The sequence below is a fragment of the Mus caroli genome, unplaced genomic scaffold (genome assembly GCF_978045245.1).
Source record: "Mus caroli unplaced genomic scaffold, Mus_caroli_1 scaffold_1, whole genome shotgun sequence".
NCBI classification, from domain to species: Eukaryota; Metazoa; Chordata; class Mammalia; order Rodentia; family Muridae; genus Mus; species Mus caroli.
In genome coordinates this window covers 12,409,632-12,432,985 of record NW_028227256.1, presented here as the reverse complement: position 1 = coordinate 12,432,985, position 23,354 = coordinate 12,409,632, and the positions used below count along the sequence as shown (strand labels likewise).

At 40.5% G+C, this 23,354-nt stretch overlaps 1 protein-coding gene and 1 long non-coding RNA gene across 2 annotated transcripts in view; one reads left to right on the top strand and one right to left on the bottom strand.

The window, feature by feature from the left end:
- LOC147006007 (uncharacterized) overlaps positions 1–19,153 on the top strand; it is a 170,607-nt gene extending 151,454 nt beyond the window's left edge. Inside the window, exon 4 of the long non-coding RNA XR_015046705.1 lies at positions 17,009–19,153. This is a non-coding gene — a long non-coding RNA (uncharacterized LOC147006007). The remainder of the gene's footprint in view (positions 1–17,008) is intronic.
- Positions 1–23,354, bottom strand: part of Kcnb2 (potassium voltage-gated channel subfamily B member 2) — a 423,142-nt gene that overhangs the window by 256,985 nt on the left and 142,803 nt on the right. The window lies entirely within an intron of this gene.

Genomic DNA, 23,354 nt, shown 5'->3' with positions numbered 1-23,354 from the left:
GGAGAGACAAAGGGCTAGTAAATAATGTCAGTGCTAAGAGAGGGTGACATTACTCAAATGTAAACAATATGTCACTTTTTATGGTGTCTGCTTTTTTATTAGCCACTCTATACCACCTGGCAGGGTCAACATTCAAGCTACACATTCAGCTACTGACATCAGAAAGATAGAAGAGCAATCCTGGGAGAGTCTGTGTACTGAAGACTCTCAGGTCTTTAAGCCTGCAGATAAAAATAGGATGTGGCTAAGCATAAGACCAGGCCAGGCTCTCACTCTGAAAACTATGTCAGACTTTGGGAACAAGCTGCTTCTGCCTAGGCAGAAACTATGGAAAACATTTGAGCGTGTGTCTCTGATAAGGCACAGATGCATATTTCCTTCCATCCAAGGGGAGTAAGGGAAAGGTCAAACTCTGAAGGTGCTGAAACCAAAGACTGAGAAGTAATCACTTCCCACTATTCAAAGGCAAAGTGTCTGAATAATTAACATGGAGGCAGAAAAGGCTTGCAAGGAGATTTGAGGCTTGTTCCAACACTGGATGAGGGAAGCATTTACTCTAAGATAATGCACCAGGAGATGGCATTCACTGAAATCAATGGCAACCTCCAATCCACACTCCCGATTGATTCTTCATTGTACCACACTAACTCACTCCAGATGACCTCAGCAAATTAGAAGAACATTGCAGGTTTACCTTCATGATCCCTTCACTGTTTCTCTTGCAAGTGTGCTCCTAGAATAGTGTCTTTTCCAAAGAAAGAAAGCAAACCAACAGTTGTGATCTTCATAAGAAGCCAAGATTCTTCACAAGTCCACTAGTTACTGGTTTCTTCCCACTCCAGGTGTTTCAAGGGTGCTCTGGAATAGACCACAGCAGTAGAGCCTGTTGCACTTGGAGTCTCATTGAGATTGGCCAGTGGAACACTGGAGAAAGACTGGCTAGTGAGTTACAGTGGGCTGTGTGGTTCTGGGTTATTCTCAGTGTCCCAGCTCCTGTCAGAGGCTGGGCACACAGTCCTCTCTGTGTAGATGTCCTCTGGTTTTGAGATTGTGAAGAGAGAGCCTCATTATTCCTTTCCAGCACTCCCTCATCTTTCTCCATGCTGGTTTACACTCTTCTCACATTACCCTAATTTGTTTCACATGCACATTCACTATGGGGGACTCAGGCCTTTGAAAATGAAGAGAACGTTTCCTAGGCTAGATCTTTTTTTTATTTTTATTTTTATTTTTTTTTATTACGTATTTTCCTCAATTACATTTCCAATGCTGTCCCAAAAGTCCCCCATACCCCCCCCCCCCTTCCCTACCCACCCATTCCCATTCCCCTGGCCCTGGCATTCCCCTGTACTGGGGCATATAAAGTTTGCAAGTCCAATGGGCCTCTCTTTCCAGTGATGGCCGACTAGGCCATCTTTTGATACATATGCAGCTAGAGACAAGAGCTCCGGGGTACTGGTTAGTTCATCATGTTGTTCCCCCTATAGGGTTGCAGATCCCTTTAATTCCTTGGGTACTTTCTCTAGCTTCTCCATTGGCAGCCCTGTGATCCATCCAATAGCTGACTGTGAGCATCCACTTCTGTGTTTGCTAGGCCCCGGCATAGTCTCACAAGAGACAGCTATATCTGGGTCCTTTCAGCAAAATCTTGCTAGTGTATGCAATGGTGTCAGCGTTTGGAAGCTGATTATGGGATGGATCCCTGGATATGGCAGTCTCTAGATGGTCCATCCTTTCATCACAGCTCCAAACTTTGTCTCTGTAACTCCTTCCATGGGTGTTTTGTTCCCAATTTTAAGAAGGGGCATAGTGTCCACACTTTGGTCTTCATTCTTCTTGAGTTTCATGCATTTAGCAAATTCTATCTTATATCCTAGGCTAGATCTTGATGATTTGGAATGAACTTGAGTGAGGACAGCAGTCAACCTTATTCATGTTGGTTTTTTTCTTAGGAGGTTTGGCACTTTGAGGTTTGAGGTAAGCTCTTCCTGGGGTATAGCTGCTTCAGGGACTTTAAGATAAGTGGGATCATCCATGCACAGACACACAGGGGCTGAGGTTGGGTTTTCTGATACTCAGGCTCATATTTATATAACTCCATGTTTCCTCTTGTGTGATTTCGCACTCCATGGAATGGAAAAATATAAACACAACAATTAACCAAACCAAACAAACAAATAAAAAAACTGTGTTTAACTATCAATAGTCACATAGCTAAAGAGAAATACTGGGCTAATTAGGAGCCTCCTTTAGAAGATAAAGATATTCACCAGACATTCTATATTCCTTCCTGGGCTCCCCAAAACTATTTAAGATCAGCATGAGGAAGCGAAATCAGAAGTTCCTAACAAAGTCACATTGTGTCTGGGCAAGTTATCATGTCTGAAAACAGTGAAGAAGGTTAGTAAGGAAAGCTGTGAAATTACTTTCTTGGGATGTCTTTGCAATTGAGGTTCCTTCTTCTCTGGGATGTTTAGTTCTGACTTCCTCTGGAGGCAATCTCTGAGATCAAATAACTTCTCAAGTTCCTTTTGTAGCCCATAAAGGACAAATCCACTTCAATCTTTAGGAAGTAATGCTTACAACAGGGTCCAGATTGGCAACTCTATGTGAAGAAGCAGACAGAGCAATAGGGAAGTGATTCAACAGAGTGCCACACATGAGCAGAAATTTGACTGTAAATGAGAGGAGGATGGGGTCTTCAGAGGGTTTTAGGCTTACTTCAACAGACCTCAGCCCACCAACATGTATCTCTTGCTTAGCTCAGTGGGATGCCTCTGAGAGATACTGTCCATCCTCTTGGAGACACAAGTGCACTGTTGCATCTATCTTATCCTCAAGAAGCTCTCAGTGTGTGTTTTGCTTTACAGTACCAGTAGTCTCAGTCTGGCTGTCAGATCTGTATCTTCTCAAGCCAATGGTCCCTATCCAGTCCAGCTCTCCCTCAGAATCTATCAGATAACTAAATTGGGGACCTGACTTTTGATTTTGTTCTGGCCTTAGAGAGTCTTCCTCTGGAAGTCTCTGACTTCTTCTATCCTTCTCTAGCCAAGCTTGCTGTTGGTTCTTTTGATGGGAACATCAGCTCCAGGGACAGGCTTACTCCTTAAATCCCCAGCCTTTATCTCTGTCAGGAACCATGACTCTGACTTATCTCCTTGGTTCTGATTTGTAGTAATTTGCTTAACTCCTCCTGTCTTTCAAGAGCTTGCCCTTTCTTTCTATTCAGGGTTCTCCTCCTTGAGGGTGTGTGGGGGACATAATTACTTGCCATTAGACTAGTGGTTCTCAACCTTTCTAATATTGTGACCCTTAAATACAGTTCCTCATGTTGTGGTGACCCCAACCATACAACGTTTTCATTGCTATTTCATAACTGTACTCTTGCTACTGTTATGAATTGTATTGTAAATATCTGTGTTTTCCAGTGATCTTAGGTAAGCCCTGTGAAAGGGTCATTTACCCACAGGTTGTAAACCACCTCATTACATGGCCAGAGAAAAATATTCTCAGGCTGCACACATCTGTCAATTCTGTGGTATCTAAAGGTGTTTCCGTCTTTAGGTTGTCCCCACTTCACTTTATTCCAGACACTCCCTTTGCTGATGCTCTTGTCTGCTGAGCTTGCCAACCTTCTACTCTTGAAATCTTCATGCTTGTTTTCCTACTGCCTACAAAACTACCACACTACATCCCCAATGTCTCAGCAGATAAGAGGAGTATGGCGTTTCGGACATATGAGTAAACTAATAGTAGTATTTGTCTCTTCCCATGTATGGTTTCTCAGAAACTTGCAATATTTTCCTTTCACTGGATAATCTGAGCTTATGTTTCTTCTGGCATTACGTGCTACCATCTTCACATCCTGCCAGATCAATTCAACGGGGACTGTGATTAGGAATTCCTTGGCAGAGTTGGGAGATGAGGGGAGGGTAACCAAGGAGAGCTAAGCAGTATCACAAAAGGTGCATGAAACAGAGAGGGACTATCTAAGAAAACAGTTTCCTGGGATAGTAAATCTTTGAAGAGTCATGTCTTGGAAACATAATATCCAAATATTGTTGATTATATTTGAGATGAAACATTGGGGAAGATAAGTCAAGTTAAAGTCATGAGGTTAAGGCACCTATGATGAAATGACTTTAAAAGGAGGAGAGGTGAGATGGCAAGCCTACTTTCTTACCACCTGATTCCCCTTGCCATGTTGTGATGCTGCAGAAAGGCTCTCACCAGAGGCAAGCACCTGGACACTGGACCTCTCAGCCTCCATATTGTGAGAAGTAAATTCCTGTTCTTTATAAATGACCAAGCATCAGGTGTTATAGCAATACAAGAAGTACTATGAGTCACTTCTAGATTCGCAGTGTTTGGAGATCAGTTAAATATATCCCTTGATTTGTTTTGAGACTCGTGCTGTATTCTTGAGTGCTAGATAAAAGTGGGCTGTTGAAGGCTGAGGTCTTTTCAGGGATATAGTATGTATCCTCCGTCTGCTGTAAGTTCAGGGAGCATGTCATGTTTTATAAAACACACACATACACACAAATACTCTCACACACTGTCTCTCACACACACACTCACACACACTCACACACACACACACATACACACACACCAGATCTCTCTCATATTCTCAGAGAGAGGGATGAAAGAGTTATATCATTTCAGTAATTCCTTTTAGACTTAATACTCCTAGAAAACTTTTAGGAGGGTAATACAAACAATCAATAGTTTGGGGGCAATTTTCTTATTTCCTGAACCCCATTTTTTTATCCGTAACATGGGGATGTTACAAAGCTCACTATAAAAACAAGATGATGCCAACGTATTTTACAATGAAGAATGAGTCAAATATTAGTATTTATGACTTCTGGTCTATTTGGGTAGTGCTGCACAACCTCAAAATAAAAGGTTATTTGCTTAGTAATGTTACCTCTTGGAACAAAGGTTTGTTTTTCATGGTCACCAACATTATCCAAGAATGGACTTTTTTTAAATTTATTTTTTTTTACACTCCATATTCCATTCCCCGTTCCCCCACCCCCACCCAATCCACCCTCTTAGGATTTTTTGAGAAGCCTAGGATTGTCCTCTACTTTGGCTTCAGCACAGAAACCCTTGTCCTTTTGGATGCTTTTCTGTGTGACTACAGGTTAGTTGTCCAAGAGCATGGGACATCCTGCATCCAAGGACTGGACAGTGTATGATCGTTGTCTTCCTCAGTCCAACAGGTGGCAACTGTAACGAGCCATCATAATTCCAGACCTAGCTGTGGGGCTGAGGCCATGATCATAATGTAATTGAACTTCATGTGACTTAAATAAGAGCCTTTCCTAGCGAGTTGCTACCACAGCCAGTCTGATTTTATTCCCCCAGTGTTTATGAGGTACTGGACCCTCACAACATTATCTCACAGCACAAGAGTGTGTTCAGAAAGTCCTGTGGAAGTTAATTGATCCCAATAGCTCCATGAATCATGTAGAAAATGGTGTAACTGGGGGGGGGGGAAGCCCTTTTGTTTCCACAGTCCCTTTTGCCTAGCCTCCTGATTTAGCATTTGTTGATATTTACATAACAGCTCTGATTGTTGCTACAGCAAGATAAACACACCCAGAGGCTTCCTTGATAGAGCTGGAAGTAGTCTTCTCATGTCCCTCAGCAGCTAGTAGATGAGGACAGGTCACTGTATAGAAAGAGTCCCCACACACTGCACAGAAGGCCAAAGGATCTCTGGGAAGCCTGCTTCCCAGCAGTTCCCCCGAATTTCTCATGGCTTTCTGAGCCTCTTGTAAATTGTGGCAATGGCTCCAGATTAGACTTCCTGCCTGGGCTCTGTCTGCCAAGTTGAAAGGACTTGGACAAACAGAACATGACATTTAACAGCACAAACTCACTTTTTCCCCCTAGCAGGTTCCTGGCAGAAGTTGGCTTTTGAATTAAATGAACAGCACATCATGATTCAATTTCTCTACATCATTTCTTTTTTTCAAAAAGTGGCAGCCTGAGACAGCCAGGCCCTGGTAAGGCCTGCCCTCCCTTCCTCTTCAGTGTACAGAGAGACTGAGGTTTACTGAGTGGCCAGGGCAAAGTAATTGACTGCATGTCCTGTTTTCCAGCCTCTTGGGGAGAAAACAAAATGAAAATAAAACCATACTTCTTACCAAGACAAAACTGCACCTAGGCTGCACATAAAGTTTGTTTAGAGCTTTGCAGTGCTGAGATCAGGCATGCGCACAGAGTATGTATTGATGGGTCAGTGGATCCATCCCTATTTAAGGTGTACATTTCTGTGACTTTCTTCTTTGGTTTCATGGGGACAACTCTGAGAGATGATAAACATAGATAAGGAGAAACAACTGAATTGACTCAGTTTGAACTATAGGCTGTAGGATTCTGTGAGTTCCTGCACTTTCAAAGGGGGATTTGATATCAAATTTGAAACCATGAAATCTGATTCCATTTTGGGCATTTGGATTCATGACTCAGATCTTGTTCTGACAGAGCTACGAGCTGTACTGAGCCTTTCATCTCAGACTCAATGACAAATGTCAAAGAAGAAGGTTTGCCTTGATGCTTTCTGTTTTTTCCCCTAATAGCTTTCAATTTGACTGACTGATCAATTGATGATGACTGTTTGATGTGTGTACATGGGTGCAGATCAGATGACAACTTTCAGGAATTAGTTCTTTCCTTCTACCATGTAAGTTTCAGGCACCAAGCTTATGTTTTCAGGTTTGGTGGCAGGTATTTTTACTTGCTGAGTTATCTTGCTCACCCACAAACCTCCTATATCATCCCAAGAAGGTGAATAGTTTTTTCCTTTTTTGTATGTTCCATAAATTGCATATATATCCTGTACTACACATTTGGTTAGCTCCCATTTCTAGCTATGATAACTACATTCAGTTAAAGGCATTTGTGGGCAAATATCCACAGAAATGAATACGTTGATGACCATTTCTTTAGGACAATGAGAAATGGTATTAAAAATTGTCCCTTTAATGTTGGTTCTGCCTTCAGTATGGTAACCTTTCCCCTAGTCTAACATATAGGAAAACATGGAAAGAAAGAGAAGATAAAAGAAGAAGGAAGAATTAGCATAAGGGAAGATGTGTGGTGTAAAATACAATCAATAATACTGCATCAGTGTGCTGTGGGATACAAAGGGCAGAGGACGCTGGAGCTGGTGATACCAGGAGACACATTGGTCACTGAGTAGCTCACTTATGTGTGGTGCCTGTCTTTATGAAACAGGCTAATCTCTTAGGCACTGAATATAAAAACATGATGAAACAAATGGATTCACTGGTTCTCAGACCTTCTGGTATGTCATAGCTACCTACAAGGACTGCATCTGCTGAGACTTACCCTAGTACTCAATGCACAGTGTCTCAGGCCAGCATGGGTACATGTATTTGCAGGGATGGTGCTGATGGAACCACATCAGGAAAACCAGATTCTTATGGCTTCATAGGAGCTTAGAGAACCCAAGGAATAAGTATTCTGTGTTAGAAAATAAATATCCCAAGTTTTATATGTGATAAGTTTAAATTTTCTGAAATTGGACTGGGTTTTCTGAAACAGTAGGCAGTAACTCTCATTCAAATCCAATTTCTGGGGAGTGAGGACACCAGGGGTAAGATCTCTGAAGGGCAGCACACGGGGATGCTTAGCTAAAGAATTAGTTACTGAAAAGGAGTAGAACACACTGATGGAAAACTAAAATATTGATAATGGAGACAAGGAGGAGATTGACATTTATTCAGGGCTACTCTGAATCCAGAACATTCACGAGTGTTTCACAAATACTACTTAATCTACCCAGTAGCTGTAGGACATGGCTCTCATTCTGTCCTTTTCTAAGATGATGCCAAAGGCATACATTGAATGCTATAGAAAGCAAATTGTTTAATTAGCTATCTGCTGTACTCATTTGATTATTTTGAGTGCTGTCCTTGAAAGGTTCCTAGTGAGAGTGATGTTCATGTGAGTTGAACAGTAGCTTGCAAAGATCAGCAACTCAGTCATCTGGGATGACATACAACCATAAATTTCATTTCATTTTTTGATGCATGCAGAAAAGATTAATTACACCAAAGCCACCATTTCTTTCTTTGCCTTCCCATAGACTTGTGGGAAAAAGAACCTTAGTAGAAAGGAGGAAAAGATTTAGCAAAGTGACAGTGTTAACATAGTTCATAAAGATCACTAAAATTTTCCATAAAGAAAATATTTCTGGGTCTGCAGAGATGGCTCAGTAGATGATGTACTTGCTGTGTGATCATGAAGATCTGACTTGGGTCCCAGACCCTTTAAGAAGCATGAAGATGAAGCATGAACACATGGATTGTCAACACTGGGGGCGGGCAGAAACAGAGATCATCTTCTGGGGCTTGCTAGCCGCTAGCCTATTCCAGATTCAGTAAGATACCCTGACTCAAAGGGAAAAGTTAAGGAATGATTGATTAGGACATGGTCTCCTCTGGCTTTTGTAAGTGGACACACACATGCCTGCACATAAATGTTCACACATGTCACATGCATTAGAAACAAACAAAGCAAAAGCCTTACAGGAAAACATTTTTAATAGGGTAAAGCAGAGTTTAAGGTCAGGAGGGAACTGTTCCTATGCTGCCCTTGCTCCCAATTTCTTCATGGTGTATTTCTGTTCACCAGTCCCTTCCATTGGATCTTTCCTGTCTAGAATTGCAGCCTTGAGTCAAAGCTACTTCAATTCTCTAAGTTCGTACAATTTATACATGAGAACATGTATATGTGCAATCACTTATCTCCCCAGTGGTCCTGTGAACTCCTTGAGATCACATGACTCTGCTGACTCAGAAGTCCATATAATGAATAAGTCTACTGTCTTTATTAGGGTCTTCCAGAGATCCAATCTTCTTTAACTGAAATCCAAACTGGAATTCCGTCTTTCCTGCAAATTCTCCTACCATTTTATACAACGAACCTTCTTGCTGAACCTCCTTGCTAGATTATAATCCCCTTCAAGGGAGGATCCAATTCTGATTCACCCCTGGATTTTTGCCCAAGCACTTAGCACAGAAAAAGCTCTTAATAAACATTTATTGGAGGAAGAAGGAAGGGCTAACAGAAAGGAAGCAGTGACAGAAATGTCAAAAACTATTAGATTTATCCCTGAGTTGCCTGACAAGGTCATACCAAAATGCCCCCAATTGATGTCTGTGCAGGTGCCAGATAGTAAATCACTTTAGAAAATTCACCTTCTTAATGTGGTTCATGGGTTACAGCCTAACACCCTGATTTGATGCAATCTGCAGTTTATATTTGTCTCTAATCTGACATGTCACCGTATAGAACTAATACTCAATTTTCAATAGGTCTTAGAAAAATACAGGACTGGACATAGAGACTATCATGTGATTAAGATGAAAAACGATGATGTTATGGGGCTAGGAGTAACCTGAAGATATTAAGTAATTGACCCAGGGGTATGAACATACTAAAGCATCAAAAGTCAGTTCTAGGAATGTGCTGGGTAGGTGGAAATGGTCAATAATAGAAAAAATGTCTGGTAATGTTGTTTAATTTGTTGATGGCTGTCTTTGCTGCCTTAAGGAGCCCCATCCTTTCTGCAGAAATACATTACAGGAGATACCAGAACAAGAAGTCTCCAAGTTTAAAAATGCTCACTTTACTGGGGTTATAACTCAGCAGCAGCTTGTTGGCCTTGCAAGCAGGAGGTCCTGCATTTAGGAGCTCATTTTGTTAGGTTACTAGGTCATTATTTGAAAGCATTATCTTTGTCAACACTTACCAGTCTCACACAACCCTGTAAATTCTCAAGATTCCTTGAGAATGAAATATATCAGCAGTTTATTTTGTCCATTAGGAAACACACTTATAAAGCTGTATCTTTATAAAATTTCATTAGCATTCTGTTTGAAAGCTAGTGACTTATAGCTACTTTGGTTAAAAATGTAGGTGCTCTTGTTTCCAGGGCAAGAAAGAATTTAAAAGCCCAAAAGTCCTAATCAGGTAGTTGAAACAATAAAATATTTAGTTAGATAAGTTATATAAATAAAAATATTTATCTTTTAAAGAGAAAAGGGTGACTACACAGGTGCCATAGCACCCACATCACAAACAGTTTGTGGTGCTGCTTCCAGGGTTTTTCAGATAATAATCTACGTGCCCCACTGCTGTCCTGTAATCAGCACAGCAGTGCACACTTGGATGGAGAGCCAAGAGCCTCCATTTTCTTACAGCTATGTCTACATGAAATTATCCGTGTGTTAGATAATTTTTTAAATCAAATTTTCTATTTTTATTTAAAAGTATGCTGTTCTTTCAAAGCTGTTGATAAAGTGGATAGATGGCTCAGTGGTTAAGAGAACTGGTTGCTTTTCCAGAAGACCTGGGTTTGATTCCTAGCAGCTATGTGGAGCCTCACAACCATCTATATAACTCCAGTCTTAGGAAATCTAACACTGCTTCTGGATTCCTCAGGCACTGTATACATGGACTACTCAGGCAAGACACTCATATATGTAAAATAAAAACAAACTAATAAATAAAGGTAATAAAAACAGTTCAATAACTACTGCTATAAGTTGCATTTACTTTTGGTCTTTGCAAGGATTGTGCATGAGAGGGATAGGCTTCTTTTTAAAATACAGGAATACACAGAGAACAGGTCTACACTCTGTGAACACTACAGAGTTTTTGAATACTTAGGAGGGCTTTGGGCAGGCAGGAAAGAAAACAGACGTGCTTGTGGGAGAACAAACATGCAAACTGGATGATTTGCCTCTAAAAGCTTGTCTTTTCCAGCTATCAATGCAAAGTAAAGCCCTTTACATGCCTACAGGGGTATTTTAAGAAATGACCTTTATAAAACAAAAATTAAATTAAGTTTCAAGTACTTTCACATCCTCACCAGGTTGTAATTTAGCTCTAATATAATTAATAATATTATTATTTTATTAATGTAATATAATATTATTGTTCCTTTTCCTCTTAGGAGGACACTTGATGGCATAAAACATGCCCAAATTAAATGCTAATTTCTATTTTCTTTTCCAACCTGCATATAGCACTAAACCTTACTTAGGCTGAACATTTTATATACTGCTTGAAGAAACCCAATTGGATGCAAGTGCTCTTGCTGTTCCAGAAAGGAAAAGACAGACTGTAAAACAATGAGCCATAGCCAATGTTTGGGGAAGGCCATACATGGGCTGATTTCTGGATTGTCTTAGGGGAGGCCAAGACTTCTGGAGATGAAGGGGATGGCAGAAACAGGACATTTATATCCCCTCCCTCCAAGGGTCATGTCCCATCTTTTCGTTTTCTCTTCCTTTTCTTCTCCAGGAAGGGACCCATGACTGTTAAGAGAGCAGGTTTCCACAGATTCAGTGAAACCAGTTCCATTTTGAGTCAGCCCCAAGAATATTTCTAGAACATTTATAGGAGGGGTTGTTACTAATTTTAGAGTATAGCTAAACTTTCTCCTTAGCTGTGGAGTGGACATTCAGGTTGACAGACACAGGATTTATTCTTCTGTGACAGACTCTCAACAAGTCTCAGAGAAGCTTATATAAGGATGCAGAAGGACAAAGATTTACATAAGTAGGTGCCCTCAGAGACTTGAGAATCAGAGCAGGGCTTTTGTAAAGGGACATTCATTCTCCAAGAGAGTAGTTACCACCTTATGGGAAGAATGGAGAGGAATCAGGGGTCCCAGCGTGATATGTGAAATCTTTCTTCCCATATGGTTGTCTATGCTTTGCTTATGTGCAGATGGACCCATCACACATCATGGCTGGCTATAACCCAAGATTAGCCAGTGAATGGAGAGAGGGAATGTGGAAGGCTCCACTGTTCCAGCTGTGAATGGAGAGAGGGAGTACAGTACGGAAGAGTCAACTGTTCTCCTTTGCTCCAATAAGGCAGGGCAGCTAATAATGGTTGCCAGAAGAGGGCTGCCAGATGCTAAGGATATAGTAATATCGTGATAATCATGGCATCTAATTTCTCATTACCCAAGGGCAAGTTAAACAATTTTACCATCATCAAAAAGCCTAAAAACAAAGTGCAAAGTCATGAGTCTTATGGTACCAGATTTTTTATTTGACTCTAATATTTTTTTTAAAAACAGAAAATCCAAGTTTAGAAAGAAAATCTATTGAATGACAAAGCATCTAGTATCAGTAATTTCCACAGTGGATGTTAGGTCAGATAATATAGAGTAGATTTTTAGAAGTAGGAAATAGTTTCATATAATCTGTGACATTATGTATGGAAGGTAGGATATTCTATCCAACAATGCTAGAGATTATGAGCCCAGAAACCAAGATCTATATGGCTTTTTATTCCCAAACAAAATCCTTGGATAATGGCATAAAGCCAAAGAGAAGAAAGTAAAGACCACTGGGGGTGACAATTTTTCATACTGACTTTTGCAAATAATGACAAAGTATACTCTTAGATGGGAACTGTTACTCTTTCTGCCAATTTACTACCTCTGGGATGGAACGGATGCTGCTTTTTAGTTATCTGTGAGAAAGGAGCTACTTATATATTTCTTATCCTTCATATATAAATTGGTTGATATAATAAAAATTAATGAGAAAATAAATTTGAAAGCCTAAAGAGATGTGAAATATAAGCTCCCATCTTTACTGTCAGACCCAGCAGCATGGTCAAACTGCTGCTTAGGAGCTCAGTTCCCACCATGGACCACTGTAAACAGCTGGGTTGATGCAGACTAGCAAGGTAGGAATCTTAGAGCATCACACATGAGGATATTGAAACTAAACTAGATAAGTAAAATGGTAGGAATAAAAATGACAGGGACCAGGCATGTAAGTGGTATGGGAGACAGTAGCAGCCACCACTGAAGCTGCCTGATGATCAACATCGCAAAGCCAAGAAGTTACCAGCTCCTCAGTGAGAACACTGGGCTTGGGTTTTGAAATTATAAAATGGTTAGTGAGCTTCTGTACTTTTAGCTTCAGTGTGCAATTAACCTACAGCACCTGCAGAGATTGGATATTATTTAAGTAAACAGATTAGCTCTTTAAGCATGAATAAAAACTACCAGTTATTCTCACTAAAATAATTATAAGGCTTACAACTTTGGAAGATACAGGATCCAAAAACCGATTAGCAAACTGAAGGAGGCTCCTAGTGTACCCTGAAATGGCCTTAGTTCAACTATGGAAGACGTGTGTGTGTGTGTGTGTGTGTGTGTGTCTGTCTGTCTGTCTGTCTCTGTCTGTCTCTGTCTGTCTCATCTCTCTGTCTCTCTCTCTCTGTCTCTGTCTCTCTCTCTGTCTCTCTTTCCTCTTTCTCTGCCCCTTCCTTCTTTCCTCCTTCCTTACCCTATTTCTTCAGGTAATGAGTCCCCCAAGTCCCTTCCCTTCAATTTCTCCCTTATTTTCCATACAATTTTGCCTCCCAATATCCTATGCACCGCCCCCCCCCCCAATTTAATATTTACTGAGCTCATTTAGCATTGCCTGGACATGCTCAGGTTTAGGATGATCTACTGGAAGCATGGGTAGCCTCTCAGAAGCCACATCCCTGAAGAAAATGCATTCTCTTCTAACAATTGCCAATAGCTCCTCAGCTAGGGCTGGGACCTTAAATTCTTCTGCATTCATGGTTGGAGTTTTGGGAGACTTGATCTTGTGCAAGTCTTCAGGATGATATAAGCAGGTGTGCATATGTGTGTGCATGTGTGGCTAGTCTTAAACTTGCTACACGAAGCTCATCTTGAACACATAGAAGTTCACCTACCCTGGTTCATGAGTCTTAGTGTTAGGTTGAAGGGAAGAACCACCATGGTGAGCAGGATGTTGCTTTCTAGCACCAACTTTAATACCAGCTGGTGAAAGAGAATTTAAGTCAATTGATACGTTGGCCTCAAATGGAGATGAAAAAAAAGTTTCTCTCAGAATAAAAATATCAGGTGTTCTGAGATGAAGAGTACTGTCTGCTGCTGCCAGGGTTCAAATCATGATCTGGAGAAGACAAGGCCTATGCTTTCAAATGTCAAATTACAGAAACAGCACCAAGTCAACACTCAGCTCATCCATTTAGCAAGTTCAGGGGCTGTTGTGGGCATGTGCAACACATTGACATCCATCTGCTTCAAGACTGTCTCATACTCTGTTGTCCTCATTTTCATAACCAAAGGCTGCAACAACCGCGAGGCTTCCCTGGAGTTAAAATGTGGGGGGACAAAGAACAATGATCCTCTACCCATCACACTAAAGACACCTTCAAAGATGGCCCTGCATGCTTTAGGGGCATCTGAGTTAAGGATAATAGGGACATCTTTCCTGTAATTTTAATTTAAATCTCTGTGTAGTCACATATTTGATGGAAAAAGGAAAAAATATTCACGTGTATGTGGGGATGAAGGGCATAAATAGTGAGAAGTTCCAGAAAAATTTAAAATCAGGAACTTTCTGAAATGATGGCCTTGATTACTTTGCTTGGGACAAACCAATAAGTGACAAACCAATCCTTGAAGGTCTGCCAAGTGTTGGGATGGTTGCTGGCCTGGGTGGGGCCCAAGGACAAGGTAGAGTGGCCATTAGAGAAATGAATGGAAGCTCTTCTTTTTGGCTTTTTCTCCCACAGGAGAACTGGTCTAAAGACACCAAAGTGATAGTTGATGTAATTGATGACAGTTGATAATGACAGCAATTTGCTTCTGAGGAGAGAGGGAAACAATAATTATCAAATCACATGGCTGCTCCTACTGGCAGCACATGACAGTCCTGCATTTATTGGAACTAAGATGTTTCCTTGAGGTCCCTTTCTGCACAACCAAGATTCACAAGAACAGGGGACTTGAAGCAGAGTCCTCCAGCTCTCTATGTCCCATAAACGACAAGTTGGCATCGAGAAAAATAATTTCATACAACACCCAGTTAATGCTATACAGATTGACGCTGTTAAGAAATTGTACTGCACATCCAGAGCAGGCTTTAATGTAGACTTGTTAATATAAGGAGCAGTTTCAGCTATATGAGAATCTTGCCTTAGTATTACAATTAAGTATAAAACCATACTTTTGTTAATTATAAAACAAAAGCAGTTTTCATAGGTAGAAATGCAAATGTTAGCCAGATAAAGCCAAAGAGCCAACTTCCAAAGTCTAGAGCCAAAAATCAGAATCAATGCAAAATGTCTGTGAGCTGATGGATGGTTCAACAAATGAGGCCTGAGCACAGAATGCAATGTGTGCTGGTCACGTGACTACGAGATAGTCATGGAACTATAAGGTAATCTCAAAGGTTTATGCCAAAAGAAGGAACAACCCAAAGGATAACATACCTCCTGATTCTGTTTATGGAAATGTCCAGAATGAGCCAATCCACAGGAACCATCTTAGTGACCGATTGGGCTAAGATGAGATGAAGAGTGACTGGTACTGAGAGCAGCTTTCTTGGGAGGGGGTGGGAATATAGTTGAATTAGAGTGAGGTAATGGCTGCAAGAGTCTGCAAATGTATTTCATAACCTGCAAATTTAATCTCAGCGAAGTTTAGCTGGAGAAGTAAAAGCCACTTCAAAGTTCAAGAATTGGTTCCTGCTCAATGTATTAATTTGTCAAATAAAAATTTATAAATATCTCTTCCCATATTGTCAAGTACATTGCTCTGTGTGCTGAATGGATACATTTATTAACACAAAAGTTAAATATATTTTAAGTTCTCTGTATAACTCAATATCTGCTTCTATTTATATATTTATCTTTCCAATGTTAAGGTTATCTATAAACATTAAAACACATTTTAAAAGTAAAATTTAATTTTCTCCTATTGTCTAAAATTTAGGCAATGACGATATAAATTTGTTCATTCATTAATTTAGTCAGTATTTTCCAAGTATTTATTAAGCATCGTGTTAGGCACTGAAATGCAATGCATATTTCCTGGTTTCTGTACCCAAGAAGTTTATGGTGTAGTGGGGAGCCAGGCAAATAAGAAGGGTTGAATGTGGTGGCTTCTCTGAAGAGGCAAGTCAGGGGAGATCATTTTTAACCAAGCCACTTTAGGAAATGTAATTAGGAATGTGCTAGAGGGTATCTCAGGGAGGAAGGGCTTAGTGGTCAAAGGAAAAACAGGCAGATGTGAAAGCACACACTATTCTTGGAGAAGCTGAATAGCTTCCAAGGGTCAATATATATGGATGTTCTCGGGGGCCATCAGTAAACAGTTTAGAAAGGACAGCAGAATCCAGGCTAGAAAGCTATAGGAGCTCTGAAAGGGTCTCAGTGTCTCCTGTGTCTGTGTCTGTGCCTGTGCGTGTGCATGCATATGACTATATATGAATATATAGTATATATTCTAATGAGAGACCCATTAGAAATTCCAAGCAGGTGGGTGGGTGTCCTACAAAGTCCCCTTTGGCATTAGTGTGAAGAGCAGACATACAGGTCATGTAGGAACTGCAGTTACAATGGGCTCTTAGCTACTTCCAGGCACCATCTCACAGGATTCTGGACACCTCCAGTTCCCAGGGCTGACTTTCTTTCTGGTCTTTCCATTATTTCTGTCACAGATTCTGGCTTGTCCTATTCCTGTCATCAAGCCTGCACAGCTGTCCTGCACAGGAAGCCCTGTTTTTATTACAACTGAGACCGACCAACAACACCTGCTTGTCACTGGCAGACCAGTTCTGTGTCCCTGTGACACTCAAGATACAAAAGTATCACAAGTCTTATGCTGTGATTTTCTTATTTAAGGAAAAGGCTGTGGACTCATGTCTCTACTCCCAAGGCCATTAGATCTCTCTATTGTGGAAGCATTACAGCTTTGAGTCAAATTGAAATTACCAAAGCAAACTTTTACCTTGAAAGAACTAGTTGAAAGACACTCTTTAACTGTCTGGAGGAATAAAGTTTATAACCTTAGGTTTTATGGTAAGATACTTAGAAAGGGCCTCCTTTTGTATTTTTATTTCTGTGGTCTCACTGTTGGAGAGTTTCAATGTTACATTTCCTCCTACAGGGAGAAAATAAGATGCCTACCCAGGGCTACACGCTTGCTGGAAACGACAAGGAACAACTCTCCCTGGATGGTTTTCTCACCAAGCAGTCCAGAGGAAGATGGCAAGCCAAGCTTGGAAACGGAATAAATGTGATATACACACAAAATCAAATTATGTTTTAAGAAGGACACATTTTTTTTCTGTTCTGGCATACAATCTGTCTAAAATCTCCATTGGCTGATGACACCAGAGCTGAGAAAAACACCATTAAATCTACTGTAAACAGCACTCACAAAATCATGAACAATCAACCCAGCAGAATGCTGAGACTTGGTGAGAGTTTTTGAAGGGTGCTCTGTTTCAGGAATGGACATTTCTATTTGCTGCTATCTGCTGTTATCCACCTGAAGGGTGAGGTGAATTCACTATTCATTTTAAATATTCACAAAGGCATCAACTTCCTGTCAGAAGAAGGAATGTGCTTCTTGTCATTCTCAGCTGCATTCCCAAGTGTCTGCCACAGCTTCCTGGGTAATCAGCTCTCTGAGGTGAGGCCTCCTGTGGAACACATTTCTCAAGGGAATGTGATAGGAATCATGAAGCCATCTCATCCTCGTTATTCAAGGCCATGGGAGATGGGAAGAAGAAGATTTTACGGTGGCTGTTTAGGAATACACTTCATTCTAAGTACTGAGCAAGGTAAACATGATGTGGGGTGAACTTCTATGTGGTGAACTTTGGGGCTCTGATTCTAATCAGATTCATCCCGGATGTGTAATTCTAGCATGAGGTGGGCCATCATACTCTTAGAAATTGACTGATCAGCCAGTGACAGGAAAGGGCTTCTGTGAGGTACACATGCAGCTGGGCTCTCTCTCTTGGGTGTCCCCACGCCTTCACCTTCTGCTCTTTCCTGGTCCTGAGAGAAAAAGGTTTCAGTAGAGAGTGATCAGAGACTGTTGGCTTGTAGGATCCCAAACTGACCCTATAAAGATTGTCAGGATCTCTAAGATGAGTTATGCTCCAATAGGCTCATGCTGCAGACTGTCATTAAAGCTAGATACTTTGCTGTGTGAAAGGTTAAGGTCTTGATGCACCAATTAGGTAAGAAACTGTGTTTCAAATGGGAAGAATACAGTCTTACAAAGTCTCAAGGGAAAGGTTGGCCCAGGACCCTTCCTCTTGCTATCCTTAGGGTATACAGAACTTGGGTTCCTAAGGACAGGCTCAGCTGCCAGTCTTTCTCTGGCCACACCCTGTCTCTGCCTATCTGCCAATTATCTTTAGGCCTCACTATCAGCCTCCTACTTCTTTGACACTGCATTTAGTGAGATGTTTTGCTACTTGTGCCCATGGCTTGCTGGCCCTCTAATATTAGAGCATCTTCATTCCTTATTGTTAAACCTATACAGTTGTTTCTCCTAAAAGCCTGCAGATCAAGAAGAAGAGAAAAACATAGGTCATATTCAAGACCATGCCTATACTTCTGAGGATCAGGCATGGCATACCTACAGCAGCCTAATAGAGAATTGTGAGTGATTTCATCAAAACTGTACCATTCTTGAACATATTGCTTTGGGAACTGGAAGAAAAAACAAAACAGGCTGATGAAAACAGCATAAGACCATGGGGTAATGACCATAAAAACGATGTCTCCCTAGGCCACTGATTTTTTTTTTGAGACATAGATAAAACAATGTGGCCTAACATAATTGGCTTTATGGCAGAGTGTTTTTGTTTTGTTGTTGGTGGTGTTTTTTTAGCTTGTTTGTTTGTTTGTTGTATGACATGTAAGAAGAGGACATCCTACAAACTAATTCCACTGTGTGGGGTTCAGAATAACAGTGTAGGCTCTCCTAGCTTCAGAGCACATTCTCTGCTTTCCTTGACTTTAGTGAAATTAAAACTTTTATTGCTTGCAAACTGCAATGTATTATCATAAAAATTTCTTAAAAAATGAAAGATTAATGCAAAGAAATAAAAGTGATTGTGTATATCCACAAGGTGGAAGCACCACAGAGTTGACAATTATACTGGGTCAACAATGTGAAACAAATTTAAATACACTTATATGACTATGTCATTGGACAGTGTACATCTCATCCATGTCCAAATAACATATTAAATCTGCTTGTGTTTGAATTCTATTTAAGTAAAATCAGAGATACCAGACAGTATTAGATCCTCTGTGCCTATTTTACTCAATATTTTGTGGGATTTATTTATATTGTTTATTTTGTTATCATCTTTTCATCTTTTAAAATCTTATGAAAACACAAATTGTGTGTATTAATGGAGAATGATATTTTGGCATGAACACACACACACACACACCAGGTTAAATGTATCTGCATCAAACACTGTGATGGTTGACACTCATCAACTATACTGTAGTTAGCATTACCTAGAAGACATGCCTATCAGCAAGTCTATGAGAACATTCTTAGAATGTTTAACTGAAGGGAGAAGACCCATCTGAATATGGGCAGTACCATCCCATGGGCTGGAGTCACAGATACATAAAAAAGAAAAGGGGAGAAAGCCAAAGGAGGGGTAGCATTCAGTTGTCTCTACTTCCTGATTATGGACACAGTGCCACTAGCTCCCACTCCATGCCTTCCTTGATGAGGGACTGTGTCTCTTTGAACTGTGAATCAAAATAAACTATTCCTTAAGATGTTTGTCAGACATTCTCTCACAAGAAGAAAAGGCCAACAACTATGACTTCCTCATAGTGGACACGCTCAAAATCTTTTCTTCTAGTTTTCTGAAATATGCAGTACATTATTCTTGCTAACACTGACCTTAAAGTGACTGGCTTGGCTCCTACCTAACTACAATTTAGTGTCTGTTGATCAAGATGGCTGCATCCCTTCTTCTCTTCTCCTGGCTTATCTCATCTGTTTGTCACTGGTAAAGTATCTTCTTAAAGTTCATATACCCAAAAGCTACACTACTGTGCAGAGAGAAATGCTAAATGAAGAAGGTGGATTTAAATCTCTATCACCTCACTCATACTCTCATATGAGTACTCTATCACATACTCATATTTAAGAATGAGGGGTACTGCCAACTACCACATTTGCAGTCCTAACCTCTAAGCTGATCTTTGAATATTTACAGACCGTCACCCTATGCTAGGGCCACCTGGATGTTCCAGGGAGTGAGAGGTGGGGGAGGACATAAATCAGTGTGCTCAAAGTAGTGAATTTTGTTTTGTATTTCATCTCTTAGTCACAATACAGTTTTGCCCAGACTATTAAGAATCGTAATGTTCTTTCTTGTCTCCTTATCAATCAAGCACCAAATTCTTTGTATCTTGGAGATTCTCTAGAATCCACCTCCTCTCAACCTCAACCATGTTGTTTTTAGTCCAGTCCTTGACATTTCAGTGGTTATGTCACTCTTAGCTCTGCCTTCTATTCTACCGACTGCCTCCACAGCAGACTAACTTTGTAAAGTTATGATCCTTCAGTGTTTCTGAATTATTCTTAATATAAATGTAAACAGTTAATTAATCTGGCAGCTTTATTTATTTACTCTTGCTAATCTCCAATAACTTCACAGAGAAAGTAAGATTTATTTAAAACTGCACCTCAGTAACTGAACAGTTAAATGATGCCTTTACCTCCTATGCTGATCTGGCTACCTTCCCACCCCATCCCAAGATGCTTGCAAATTATTATTGATCTGGTTCCCTTTTTCATGGCTCCAATGCTTCTATCCTCCTGGTTCATCTAAATCCCCCTCTCCAATTCTCTTGCTAGCACATGTCACACCCTATTCTCTATTATACCCAGCAATTGGGTGACCAGCATTTATTGACAAGGCAGAGGATAAATGTTAAGAATTGTTTACACAAACTTGAGACATGAGATTATTGGTATAAGCATTGTATCTGCATTGAGACAAGATATGAAGGCAGAGAAATCAGCATTTAAATAACACAAGAGTAAGCACTACAAGGCATATAAAACATTGTGCCTACACATATTCACAGGGTAAATATCAACTCACAGACACTCGGCTTGAAGCCTTACATGACCTAGCTTCTCCTAACCTCATGTGGATTTCCTTTTCTCAGCTCTTTACCCCTGTAATCCAGGCAGTCTGTAAAGACATTTATTATCATGTTTGGGAATCTTACTGTAGTGGACAGTATCCCACCCAGGCATTTCCGTAGCAGCCCTCTGCTCTTCTTTGTCTCTGCAATGGCTAGTCTCTATTCTTTTGACAAAACAACTTTGGGTTCCTCAAGCTTTGTTGGAGGAGCTACCAATTAACCAATTTACTCTGCCTTCTTTGACCAAAGGGTAGACTCCTGACATAAGCCAGGCCAAGGATAAGCTCTTCTTAGAAATTGGGAGAAAAACCACAAATGGGCAATAGGTTAAGTTGATTCACTCTGGCAACAACATTTTGGAGGGACACTTCATTAATTTTCTACTGTTTTTATCTGTTGGGTCCCGAAAGCCCCTGGCATCTCAGTCTCCATCTTGTCCCTGGACCATCATCTATTAACTAACCCTCCTTTGTTTCTTCCACTATCTTTTTTCTGTTCCAGCAATTGACTCGGGACATTTTATGATAGGGGGCTTTCCGAACCTTCTACAATGAGGACATTCCTTTCCCAACATTTTACAATGGGGGCATTCCATTTATGTTATTATGTAACCAAGCTATAATACCAGTTTGACCCGTGCACCTAGGCAAATACCTTTGTGGTTTGTAGCTTTTTAAACCCTCTGTTTCCCAAGAGTAAACTGAAACTTGAACAGAATTTTTGTCTTGTCTTCTTCCTTCACATCTCCTGATACCAATTTGCTGATGTTGCTCCCTTCCTTCGAGAACCCCGTTGCTTATATCCTGCAAGTCGGGGCATATATCTTTGTGGCTGTGTTCATTTCTGTCTTCCCAAAGATTTAGTTCTTTGATCCTTTAACATTTTTAAGTTGTTTGTACATAGCTCTGCCACCAATTAAAAGCACTAACTGATAAAATTCCTGAAAAATGGATTTTACTTTTCTTTCTTTACTGGCTTGGCATAGAGCCTAGAACACAATAAACATTGATTGAGTGAATGAATGCATGCTTGCACACATGAATAATCAAACTCCTTGGGAAGGGGTACATGAAAAAAGGTGTAATAAGCAATAGAAAGAGTTCAAGGACAGTGCCAATAGTGCTCTATTGTGATGCCAGGCACTCAGAGCTTGTTACAACTCTGCCAGTCATTTCTTACTTTCCTATATTGAGTAGTAAAGCAGGTATTGGGTGAACTTCCCACTGTGTCAGATGAGCGTGTCTGCAAGCACCCATCCGATTATTTATTACCTCTGGGCAATATGTTGCTTTGGTGCTTTTCTGCGTGCCAACTTATGCACACAAAACCAACCTGAAGTGATTCTTCCTACCCTGTAGAAGCACTTACACCAAAATAATGATAATTGATATGGTTGTTTTCAGGTGGCAGGGTTCTACTTACTGCCCACGACTGTTTTGCCAGTTGTCAGGTGAAAGATTCTGGACTGAGTCAGGCAGCACAGTGAAAAACAGTCAAATTCACAAATGACTTAGTTTTTGGAATTAAAAAAAATTATTTTTGCTTCTATGGAGGAATTGGTGAAAGGACTGAAGCAGCTGAAGGGGTTTGCAACCCCATAGAAAAAACAACAATATCAACCAACCAGACCCCCAGAACTCCCAGGGAATAAACTACCAACCAAAGAGTACACATGGAGGGACCCATGGCTTCAAGCTGCAAATGTAGCAGAGGATGGCCTTATTGGGCATCAATGGGAGGAAAGGCCTTTGGTCCTGTGAATGACAGGGCAGGGAGGCAGGAGTGGGTGGGTGGGAGGGGGAACACCCTCATAGAAGCAGGGGGAGGGGGCTGAGCTGGGTGGGCTGGGGGTTTCTTGAGAAGGGGGAACCTGGAAAGGGGATAACATTTGAAATGTAAATAAAGAAAATATACAACAAAAAAGAAAAAAATTCAGTTAGAATATAAATAAGGTTGCTATGTCATTTCCACATATGTATTTGTACATTTTCTATATTCCCTTCCCCATTAATTTCCTTTGTTTCTTCTAGAATTGCCTTGAGAGATTACAAAAAGTTCTTATGTGAACACATGATGTTAATACTGTCATTAGCAGCTTATTTATTATACCAGTCATTCCTAAATTCCAGAGGATGTATCACAATCATTAATATCTATAATTAAGAAAGATAAGGTTCTTTTCTTTGGTTTATAACCACTCATGAGTCATGGTGAGCTTTGTGGAGACAGTGCCAGCCATATTATCTGGGATGGCCACACTCCAGAAGAAATTTACTATGTATGCCTTGAACCCAAGATGATAT